This window comes from Schistocerca piceifrons, chromosome 8, assembly GCF_021461385.2.
Source record: "Schistocerca piceifrons isolate TAMUIC-IGC-003096 chromosome 8, iqSchPice1.1, whole genome shotgun sequence".
Lineage (NCBI taxonomy): Eukaryota > Metazoa > Arthropoda > Insecta > Orthoptera > Acrididae > Schistocerca > Schistocerca piceifrons.
The window spans coordinates 321,468,762-321,481,740 of NC_060145.1; the positions used below are offsets into that span (position 1 = coordinate 321,468,762).

At 43.3% G+C, this 12,979-nt stretch overlaps 1 protein-coding gene across 1 annotated transcript in view; it reads left to right on the forward strand.

The window, feature by feature from the left end:
* LOC124712318 (vanin-like protein 3) overlaps nt 1-12,979 on the forward strand; it is a 158,284-nt gene that overhangs the window by 111,904 nt on the left and 33,401 nt on the right. The gene's annotated exons all lie outside the window — the stretch shown is intronic.

Below are 12,979 nucleotides of genomic sequence, written 5' to 3' on the forward strand. Positions count from 1 at the left end.
GACATAATTAGACAGAATATTTGTCAAGGAGCATTCAGCAAGCAGGTGTGCTGGGCACACTATAACTGACCCGAAAAATAATTCATTTGCCTTAAAACAGACATTCCAACTTACATCCTCCGCAACCAGGATGAGAATTTCTGCTGCTTGTCTTTGTGACTGCCAAACCCTTGCTTGGCCAGCAACGTCGCCGAATCTCTTCCCAGTTGAGAACGTTTGAAGCCTCATGGGTAGCGCCCACCAATCAGCTCTGTATCTTGACTATCTAACTTACCAGTTGGACAGACTTTGGCACGATATCCTTCTGGGGGACATTCGACAATGCCAAACTGAATAATTGTTTGCATACAGGCCAGAGGTTGACAACACGTTACTGACTTGCTCAATTTGTGAAGACCTTTCTCTTGAATGAATCATCCAGTTTTCTGAAACTGCAATCATTTGTTTGTCTGGATATGTCATCACAGCCATCGATTTCCATCTCACTTTGATAATTCTTTCTTGGTGCATCTTCCTTCTTTTTAGTGTATTTTGCCCACGCTGTACATGTGTTACAGCCAATGGGAGACCTCCCACAAAATTTGCTGAACTCATTTTATATTCAAGACTGAATTTTTGACTTGGCAGCGAATTGAGGACAGTTTCGAAATTTCCTGACGCGTTAAAGCTGTGTTCGACAACAGGAACCGAATCTTGCACACACTCTTACCGAATAATCCATTTATTTTCTTTCAATTTGACCTTCTCCAGTTTAGCGTCCCTACCATTTAATAACATGAATCTCCTACGAAACATCTTTTTCTAATCGAATAAAATTTAACTTGAAAATTAAATTCTGCTAGAAGTGCTAGAACTTTTCTCGAAATCTTCTTGAATCCCTAGATTATTATCCAAATCTAACTTGTAGAGAAGTAAAAACATTGCACCCACAAAGTCTTTCCCGAAATTAAAATTTTGGGAACTGCATTATTCTTTGAGAACAAAACTAAAACCCATTCCAACCCAAATAAACCAAAATACACTTTTTAAAAACTTAACAAAAATAAGCCTCACATTTTTTTTCTAGTTTCGCAAAGCAAAGATCTTTACCAGAAGACGAGGTGATTTTTTGACCTGCTAAAAAAGATAAAATCCTCTTTAAATACAGTCCTTTGATGATTCACGGCGATTCGGTGGGTACAATGCAGCTCTTGTTTCTCTTTATCTCTCCCGTTCTCCGATCACCTGGTAGAAGTCCGGAAAACTTTGAAGGTCTGCCTGTTGTATCGATGCAGTCCTGTATTCATTTTCTGTACTTGGGATTTTGTTTTAGTCTGAAATATTCTGTGCTTGAAATTTGCAAGGTAGTCTAGGTCTATGTGCTATGTATTGTGTAGTGCACAGTCTCTACAAGTAACGAAGTGGCGCTTTTGGTTCTTGGTGCGAGGAACCAGTGACACCCTGATTCGGTGATGTCTGTTGTAACGAAGGGTTCATGCCGATAGTATCCGCCACATTTTTTCTGGTACATTTCTATGTTTCGAATTGTGTCTCATGTACAGATCTGTGGCACTGGGAGTCAATTATTTGGCACTCATCGCATAAGGGTGTTTGTGACTCGCAAGCCATCCTCCCAGCTTCAGTTAAGGCTGCACTTATGAATACCCTTAGATATACGCTACCTGATCAAAAGTTCAGTGGACATTAATAAGGAGTGTGTCCGCATTTCGCCTTTGTGGTGGCTTAAGTTCTCCTGAGGACACTTACAACGAGGTGTCAGAATGTATGGAGAGGTGTAGCAGCACATTCTTCCTCAAGAACCTAAACCAGAGAAGGTAGTCAAGTTGGGCGCTGGGGTCCACGTCCTAACTCATCCCAAAGGTCTTCCATTGGGTTCAGATCGTCACTCTGGGCAGACTAATCCATGTCAGGAACGTTATTGTCCACGAACCTTTGCCTCACAAATACTGTCGTACAAAAGGATACCTTGTCAGACTGGTATAGGTATATCTCCGGTAGCCCATCAAGAAAAGTGGGACTGCAGCCGGACACGAAGTACTTGAATAATGTTAACAAAACTAGGGGCTGTATTTGAATCAAACGTCGTTTATGCTTTTTAACATCTGCTACCAATTTCGACACCAAATGGTGTCATCTTCAGGCCGCAAGTATAAACTGCCATCCATAACCGTTTTCATGTGGACAGGACAGGACAAAATTAATTGGACAGGACAGGACAAAATTAATTGGATTCCGTACCTTCCCTGGCAATAACAAGCTCAGCACGGTCTGACCATTCTGTTCATTGCACGTGAAAACCGTTGCGGATGGCAGGTTATACTTGAGGCCTGAAGATGATGCCATTTGGTCGAAACTGGTAGCAAGCGTCAAAAAGAATAGACGACATTGGATTCAAATACAGCCGCTGGTATTGCTATCTTTATTCAAGTGATACAGTTAACCGTCTCCGAACTGTTCCTCTACTGTACACAGTTTACAACACTGCAAAATGTGTTCACATCCTTCCACCTTTAGCCGTGTTCATATCCTTCAACATTTAGCGTTTGCATTTTCTTAAGCCCAAGAAGACGACTACACGCTAATCACGAAGTGCACTTCCATACCGTAGCACCATCTCCCCCTTACCTCACTGCTGGCGCTACACATATGGCAGGTAATGTTCCCCGGGCATCCGCCAAACTAAAACCTTTCCATCGGATTGCCACATAGTAAAGGGAGATTAATCACCCCAAATCATTCGTTTCCAGTCCAGTGACATCTGTCTTTATACCACCTGAAGCGTCGCTTGACATTTACAGAAATGTGTGAAGCTGCTCGACCATTGAGCAGTCACTGTGTCAGCTGGACTGCTGGCGGGAGTCTAATATTCAGGAGTGAGTCCTTCAACTGAGTTCAAGTTTTTTTTACAACCACTTCCGAGATACTCGACGGTTTGTGTCAGTCGGTACATAAAGCGTACCTGGTCTCCGTTTAGCTTTGATTGTTCTTTGGCGATTGTACTTCGCAATCACATCGCCACCAGTCGACCTGGAGTACTTTACAAGGGTTGAAGTTTCCCTGGTGGATTTGTTACTCAGGTAGCATCAATTGAGGAACCCATGTTCGAAGTTAACGAGCTCTTCTGACCGACCTCTTCTGCTGTTACTCTCTAGTGGCAACGTAACATTACCATCCTCCTTTTACATTGGTGGGTCCGCCTCTCATTGACATCTAGTGGTCAGTTCCGCATTACATATCTATGCCCGGATACTTTTGATCAAATAGTGTACATACATTACCAATTTAATTTAGCGGACACGTCCGTAAAATTTTTCTTGTTTGTGTCCTAGAGCTGAATTTCTTCTGACTGAAGCTTTATGATCTGGTTTTGTGCCGTGAAACTGACGGAAGCCGCAGGATGACTGCCTGCGTATTTTCGTTCCAGGCAACCTCTTTATAAGCCAAGAATAGCGGGCGTAATTGACTTCAGACTGGCGGAGTAGGACCGGAAATAGTGTTAGTGTGACGCTCGTAGTCCATAAAGTGTTTAGGAAACTCGCCTACGAGAGGGGAGTGCTATTAGCCACAGTCTGCCGCGGAGGCTGCTGTGACGTTACCGGCAGTGCGCCACGCACAAAATTCTCCACTTCCTGCTGCTTTCTATTTAGTTACCGTACTGGCGTTGCTGCGTAATAACTCGTAGTATAGTATTTTGAAAGCTGATATGAAAGAGATTTTGATAAGAAGCTTAGTTCTACTGCAGTAAACCAGAGGCAAAGTTCCTCGTTCTGTTTCTAGACGGGTCAATCGGAGACGACCGACTGCCGTGTCACCCTCTGCCAGTGACGTCATTGGATGCGATATGGCGGGGCGTGTGGTCATCTCACCACTCTCTCGGTCATTGTTGTCACTGATATGGAGTGACAATCGTCTTCGGCCCCTGTGGGTTGAGAGCTCCTTACAACCAGTGTTTTTACGTTGTTTTGCGTGGCGTGCGAGTGGTACACTATTCCTTCGAGACAAGGTGGACAATCCGCATATATATGTCAACAAATCCGACAACTTCCTCACTGCGCAAGTACAAACACGACGACTCCTTTCTGACATTCTGTGACGTCACCACGTCGATCCATCTTACTTCCCTTACTCCATACACCCCACTGACACATACTCAACACTTCACTGGCATGACATCCATCATCGGGGGAGGGTCACATGACAGCCTGGAACCACTCCTACACCACCTACAGCGCTCCAAAGTAAACACTAGATGACTATTAATTTGCCAGTGAGCTTCGGTTTCGAAGTGCTGTAGTCCTCTCATGTACCAACGTGTACTGCTGTCTATCAGATGAGGCGAGCTCTTTCCCACGCTTAGAGCTTCCGACTGGAGTTTCCCAACACTTACATTAATATCTGTGAGCTGCGACATGCGGAAAACGGTGGTGCAAATCGCTCTGAGCACTATGCGACTTAACTTCTGAGATCATCAGTCGCCTAGAACTTAGAACTAATTAAACCTAACTGACCTAAGGACATCACATGGTGGTGCACATTAGGGTTATCGTTTCAGTACTGCGTACCGAGGACGTTGTTCAGCATGGTATACCAATTTATCCATCACTGAACTGCCGAGGGATCTGCTGAATTTATATTTATCGCTATGCTGTTACAAGCCGTAGGACTGCTCATCAACATGTTGTCGAACACGTCAGTAGACTCTGAAAGTGATGGTGTTTCCGGAAAAAAGTACTAAACGCTCACCCTTAACGGTGTAGCAAGTTAAAAGCACAGTGCCTGCACAATCATAGAAATGGGACCACTCATGCCCGGACACACACGATCTGGACACGCCATGCCCATCCTACACCTTCCAGTCAGACCAATGGCTGCACGTGCTGTGTCGACAGCCGAGCTCCGCGTCAGTCCCGATTATTCCCTTCGTAAAATGATTGGCAGCCAGTCTTTCCAACACAATAGCTATTATTCGAATTATTCATAAATAATACTTACTAGTCCAAACCCGCCATGGTAACCGAGAGCATTAACGCGCTGCTTCCTGGACTTCGGTAGGCCCGCCGGTCCCGGATCGAATCGGTCCGGATGTGGTTTTTAGGCGGTTTTCCACATCCCGCTAGGTAAATACTGGACTGGTCGCCACGTTCCGCCTCAGTTACACGGCTCGCAGACACCTGAACACATTCGCACTATTCCATGGATTACACTAAAGTGCGCGTCATATATGTTGGCGGCCGAGTTTAGGTTCGTTCTGCGCATCTGACGTCACAAAACACAGCCAGCCAATGAACAGAGACCGACGTTGCCAGATCTCGACAGCAGTGCAGAGCATGGACGAGTGTGTTCAGTTTTAGGAACGTTCAGTCATAAATAAAGTAATAGAACAAAAGCAATGTCTTGATAGCAGACTTTCTTTTACAGAAAGTTTGGAAAAAGCATTCTTTATACAAATTGCTTCATATTCTATTAATTAATTAAACCAAACAAGCAATAAGACTCCTAATTCAGGCGATAGCAAGGAATCTCACGAACTGCTTTTTCGCAATAAAGAACAGCGGTAATTGTTTATTTCCTATTGTACTTCTACGAAGCGTGAGTAATTCATAGTCATACCAATATAAGTAGTTGCGTGAGGTGTTAGAGTCCTTATAGAGATACTCTGTTCAATGAGCTGAGATAGCGGAACGGTTAAGTTGTTAGGCTGCCAAGTGATTGGTTATGAGTTCAAACCTTGTGTGGTGCTAAATATTTTCTTTATTTAAAAACAATATTGGAGTGCCTTACTTCACGAATTTTATTCGTTTGAATGAAATTTCTAGTGCTTTGCCTCTCCATTAACTTTTTCGCTGCTGCAGACACGTGCTCCCCGCATTCCGCACTGTGCGCGATTTTGTCATCACTGCACTTCTCGCGTGTGCAGACACATGGTGTTCCCACTGCTTTGACACACTTATCATTCGATTTCACAAAAACTATTTGGCCAAAAAATTTGATTTTTACACGTCTTCTTGCCTGATACCTTCCCCCCATAAATGACTTAATTTTGTTTTGATGTGCAGCATTAAATGTAGTAAACCATTGCACGAAATTTTGAAGAGTTTGCAGAGGTAAAAGTCCATAGCGTATACTTTTCGTATGGTCGATTTTAGTTGCCACAATGTTGAGAATGAAATGTGGACAAGATACCTAAATTTCATATAATATTTACTGTATAACAATATCTCATTTAATTTAAGAACCACATAGGTGTCGTATGTAATATTGAGAAATATTCCGTCTTTCGCCACTGTAATAAAAGTTTTATATACACGCGGCGCGTTTGGCTTTATTTTAAAGCACTTCCATCGGTGAAAGGTACGGCACATACACAATGGTATTCATGTTCTATTTCTTGTTTTTGTTCCACAGTCGCAGTTTTACCAATGGTATTGAAATATATCCCTCTTCTGCAACTGTAATAAGCGACTTATTTAGACCAGACGCGTTTCTCTCTTTTGAAGCATCATAAGAGGACTGTATTTTGTGTCCTCCATTGCCAAGTAACCTTTCGTAGTTTTGTGCTGCGGTAGCGCAATATTCAACGTTTGTGTTGGCTCATCAGTGATTCAGCAAATAAATGCTGTTTGTGTGTGCCACACACAAAATTAAATTTGACATAGCTCTGAGCACTTCACTGACAGACGGTATATTCAAGTCCTAATGTTTTTGTAAGTCCACAGTTTTGTTTAATGTATTTTGTCTACTTCCTTTTGATTGATTGAAGTGCTTTAAAATAAAGCCAAACGTGCCCAGTGTAAGTAAAACTTTTGTTACAGTCGCAAAATGTGGAATATTTCTCAATATTGCATACGACATTTATGTGGTACTTAAATTAAATGAAATATATAGGTATCTTGTCCACATTTCATTCTCAACATTGTGGCAACTAAAATCGACCATACGGAAAGTATACTCTATGGACTTTTATCTCTGCAAACTCTTCAAAATTTCGTGCAAAGATTTACTATATTTAATGCTGCATAATAACTGCGTTGAACATCGAAACAAAATTAAGTCATTTATGGGGGAAGGTATCAGTCAAGAAGATAGGTAAAAATCTAATTGTTGAGCCAAATATTTTTTGTGGAATCGAATGATAAAGAGTGTCAAAGCAGTCGGAACACAGTGTGTCTGCACAGGCGAGCAGTGCAGTGACAAAATCGCCCACAGCGCGGAATGCAGGGAGCACGTCTTTGTAGCAGCGAAAGGGTTAATGCGGCCGTGGTGGCTTTACTTCATGAACTGCGCGCTCCCCCCTACACGTAAGCTTGCGAACTATGCTATACTATGGCGCTGCTCCTATTGGCGCGTGCGTCGTGTGCAACTGGCAACGCAGCAATCTCCAGCGTCTGGGCGGGCATGCGCGAGCCGCCAAGATAAAAGAATTCAACTATAGTTGCAGACAGTTGGGGTACACTAATTCATTCCCGGGAGGGGGGGGGGGATACATCTGGCTACCCCTTCAAATTAACATGCCATGTCCGGTTAACCAGCAGACCCCGCAAGTTGGGATTAAATGCTAGGAAAGAGAGAATACTTTCCAGTCCAAGAAAAGTAAGAAGAAAGAGGTTCAAATGGTTCAAGTGGCTCTGAGCACTATGGGACTTAACTGCATTGGTCATCAGTCCCCTAGAACTTAGAACTACTTAAACCTAACTAACCTAAGGACATCACACACATCCATGCCCGAGGCAGGATTCGGACCTGCGACCGTAGCGGTCGCGCGGTTCCAGACTGTAGCGCCTAGAACCGCTCGGCCACTCAGGCCGGCGAAGAAAGAGGATCTGGTTGACTGCGATGATAGCTTGGACGCTCTGGTCAATAAACAACAGTGTGTCGTCTCGTTAAAAAATTATATCCAGAAGTAAAAAGCACATGAGTTGAAGAATAAACCAAAAGCTGTGAGATGAAGACGGACATTAACAAGACGAAGAGGTTGACAGTTAACTTCGTCATGTCTGTATACAGGTTAAACAGCTTCATTACTCACAAATGTAGCAAAGACTGCTGTTTCAATGATGAAGTGGCCATCTTTTCACTTAAACAGCTTCCTTTGCTGTGACGCAACAGCAGGCTGCTAAGCGCTGGCAGGAGTATTCCTCGCATTGCAAGAAATGATCACTGGCAAGTCGACAGTAAAACTTTTAGCAGGCTTATTGCTCTTCATTTGAATCAACCTTTAATTCAAGAAAATGGGCTAGCAAAATATTCAAAATTGAAAGGATGCACAAAATGAAAGGGATATATAAGGTAACAAAAACTATTAACAATGGAAAGGGCATATCAAGAAGTGTAAAATCAATGCATTTCAACATGGTAGTGAAAGCAGCAACAAAAAATATTAACAATGGAAAGGGCATATCAAGAACTGAAAAGCAATGCATTACAATATGGTAGTGAAATCAGAATGCCTCTACGCAAGTGAATGCCTAGCACTGAATTACAAATTGGACAAATCACAAACACTATAGAAAAGAATTTTAACGAAAAATTTAAGTCTAATAAGAAACACAGAGCTCTGAAAATTAAGAATCAACGACGAAATACAACAAAATATACAAACGAGCAAAAACAAGAGGAAACAGAAGGAGCTCAATAACGAAGTAGCCTCTCCCTGCTTCTGTTTAACATAGTGTTAGACAAAGTTATCAGAGAATGAAGGAAGGGGTACAAATATCACGACCTCGGGACAGAGAATCAAAATGGGGTGCCAAATTCTTGCTGACGATCTATCTACCTTCACTATGACTATTGAAGAAATCAATCATAGAATCAAAAATATTGTATGAGAAGACTCATTTGATGGAAAACTTAGATCAAAGTATCATAAATACACCACTACACACGGAGTGTGGGATAACTTCATAAGTGTCTTCTTTTAAGTATATTGGAGAATTCATCTGGACTAGCCAATTTAGAAAGAACCAGCAAACTTAAGAAAGCACACAGAATAACATGGAGTAATGCAAAACTTCGACATTATAAGGCAGCTTTGTTCCTGAAGTATTGTATACCCCACAAACTACATATCTAGGAACCCACTAGAAAATTGATATGCAATTAGAAAGGAATTTCTTAGATTAAATTATGGTCGTATCTGCTTTAAAAGAAAAGCTCCACATACACAGCAACAGACAAGTTCACTGATTGGTTAGGTAGAAAACTGTTGAAGTTGTATTGTCACATCCATAGAATGGACAACACTAGGTTAATTTAAAAAATATTTAATACAATAAATTCGAAAAAGGTAAAGATAATTTGGTCCGAAGAGATAAGCAGGACTAGAAATGACGCCACAGAAGACACCATCAGAGGACATTAAGTCATTTAAATCCTAGTTACAAATTCGCAAAGGAAGCTAAAAATACCAGACGAAAATAGTGGACAGAAGAACGCAAGAAACAATGCTGCGAACTCCTGAAGAGAGTTTGGGGAGAGAATGAGAAAAGGAAGCTGTCAGAGCAAGCTAACAAGATCAAACGTGCCCATAAACTGGGCATAACGAATAAAGAAGAAGAAAAAGAAAAGACTGTTACTTTTTGGACGTCTGTACAGATGAATGACAATAGGCTGACCGTACGTGTAACCAATGGCACCCCATACCATCACGCCGGGTGATACGCCAGTATGGCGATGACGAATACACGCTTCCCCTGTGCGTTCATAGCGATGTCGCCAAACACGGATGCGACCATCATGATGCTGGTAACAGAACCTGGATTCATCCGAAAAAATGACGTTTTGCCATTCATGTAGCCAGGTTCGTCGTTGAATACACCATCGCTGGGGCTCCTGCCTGTGATGCAGCGTCATGGGTAACCGCAACCATGGTCTCCGAGCTGATAGTCCATGCTGCTGCAAACGTCGAACGAACTGTTCGTGCAGATGGTTGTTGTCTTGCAAACGTCCCCATTTGTTGACTCAGGGATCGAGACGTGGCTGCACGATCCGTTAAAGCCATGCGAATAAGATACCTGTCATCTCGACTGCTAGTGATACGAAGCCGTTGGGATCCAGCACGGCGTTCCGTATTACCCTCCCGAACCCACCGATTCCATATTCTGCTAACAGTCATTGGATCTCGACCAACGCGAGCAGCAATGTCGTGATACGATAAACCGCAATCGCTATAGGCTACAATCCGACGTTTATGAAAGACGGAAACGTGATGGTACGCATTTCTTCTCCTTACACGAGGCATCACAACAACGTTTCACCAGGCAACGCCGGTCAACTGCTGTTTGTGTATGAGAAATCGGTTGGAAACTTTTCTCGTGTCAGCACGTTGTAGGTGTCGCCACCGGCGCCAACCTTGTGTGAATGCTCTGAAAAACTAATCATTTGCATATCACAGCATCTTCTTCCTATCGGTTAAATTTCACGTCTGTAGCACGTCATATTCGTGGTGTAGCAATTTTAATGACCAGTAGTGTATGTCCCACGTTTTGCAATGTCCAGGGCATAATCACAAATCGCGGTGACTTTACTTGTCATTTCTGTTCGTCTCATGGCATGTTTCTTTCAGTTACTTTCTGTGCTATACTGTAGCAGTTCTTTCTTCTACGGTCCAGGTTTCATCGAACTGTGTCACTTGCCAGTGACTCATCGGGCGAAAGTTACGTTTTGCAAGCTAGTGTATGAATTATTGGAGAAATAGAAGAGGGCCGATGATAAGAAATCGAAACTGTGACGTGGTTTCTAGCTGAGCTTTTTGCGATGAGCAAAGTAGAGGTGAAGCAGCGAACGGCGGCTCGGAGCAGCCACCTCGGTCGCCCGCAGTGGTATGCAGCGCGAGAGCGGTTGGCACGGCGCGGCGTTTTGGCCGCTAACCGGCCGACTCTGACTCGCAGGCAATTAGACGCTAATCAGTCGCTCAAAGCCCCGAGTCTCCGCACCCTCTCCTCTGCCGCCGCCCTCTAACTGCGGAGCCGCTACTCCGCCGCAAGTAACGCACCGAGTTAGCGGGGCCACTGCACGGGCAACTGGCACCATCTGGGACGCCTCCGCTGTCTGCTAGCTCCCGTAACGAGCCACGGCTGCAGTGTGCGTTGTACCTGACGTTGCCTCACTTTGCATATTAATGTATTTCGTGACATGTAAAATGGTTCAAATCGTTCTAATCACTATGGGACTTAACGTCTGAGGTCATTGACTTAAAACTACTTAAACCTGACTAACCTAAGGACATCACACACATCCATGCCCGAGGCAGGATTCGAACCTGCGACCGTAGCAGCCGCCTGGTTCCGGACTGAAGCGCCTAGAACCGCTCGTACGTTATGTATACTAATTTAGATACAATCTACATTACTAAACCGCTGCCCTGAAACCCAGTACCACTTGCAGGTTGCCTGTCTAATGGATTCCAGGGGCAACAAATATTTGACTATCAATATTTCATATAGAAAAATGTTCAAATGTGTGTGAAATCCTATGGGACTTAACTGCTAAGGTCATCAGTCCCTAAGCTTACACACTACTTAACCGAAATTATCCTAAGGACAAACACACACACCCATGCCCGAGGGAGGACTCGAACCTCCGCCGGGACCAGCCGCACAGTCCATGACGGCAGGTTATGCATGGGGCCTGAAGATGAAGCCATTTGGTCGAAACTGGTAGCAAGTGTCAAAAAATTAAATACAATAAAATGAACGACATTGCATTCAAATACAGCCGCTGGTATTGTTATCTTTATTCAAGTGATACAGTTATCGCGCACGGTGCAGGTTGAGTCCGTTTACAACCTGCACCATGCAAGTAACGAGCGGCCCTTAGGGGCTCGCCATCACAGTATTTTTATCTTCAAATTCTTTGTGACTAATGCCCTTTTGGCATATTTATTATTTTATAAATGAAATATAAGTACTGCCAGTCTTTCACGATAATTCCGTACTTATAATTTGTATCATACGTTTTTAGACATAATTCTGTGACCATGTTATAGACCATTCTTTGGTTTAAATTCTGAGAAAGACACTCCTAGCAGTGTCGAAACCTGGTTAATTCGTTAAAAATTAGTGACTGAGGGCTGTTTTCTTTTAATTGTAACTATTCACGGTCTCTGAACGTGCAGCCATGTACAAAAATTTTGTAAATAATATGTTTTTCGCAAAAGCTTACTTGTCTTGGAGACCATTTGGCTTTTGAAGGCATTGCGGGTTGCATAAAACCCATAGGTAGCGGGCAGCTGAATCGCCCTGTTCAATCCGAGCTTGTGCACTATCTCTAATAACTGCACTGTCAACAGGATGTAAAAACACAATTTTCCTTCCTTCCATCCTTCCTTCGAATATAATTACATGATACACACTAGACTATGCGACAAGATTTCTCTCTTTTGGGCAGAAACACTATTACCTTCTGCTATCCGTCCATTACTCGTGTACACAGAACAGCATAACTGCAGTGGAATCGTCCATATACGACAGGTGGAGCAGCCAGTGTAAAAAGAAGCAGGGAGTATTGTGTATTCAGTAGCGAATCAGCAACAGCAGAATGTGTCGGTCAGGTGTGCTCAATGACTTCGAACATGGACTAGTCATTGGATGTCATCTGAGTAACAAGTGCTACAGGGAAATTTCATCCTTTGTAAAACTGTCCAGATCGACTGTGGGTGATGCGATAGTGAAGCAGGCATAGGAATCAAGAACCATAGCTAAACAGAGACCAGGCGGCCGCCATGTACTGATGAACTGGGACCGTCGAGCGTTGCACATGGTGGCTGTAAAAATTGGCGAGAAGAATCACTTGTGAGTTCCAAAGTGCTACCAGAAGTCCAACTAGCCCAGTGACTGTACTTAGGGAGCGAAAAGGTTAGAGTAAAGTGGTCGAGCAGTTCGTCATAAGCCACACAAAGCGCGAGAGCGACGGCACTGGACACTGGATGACTGGAAACGAATGATTTGAAATGATGAATCACGCAGTGCCCTTGACAATCCGA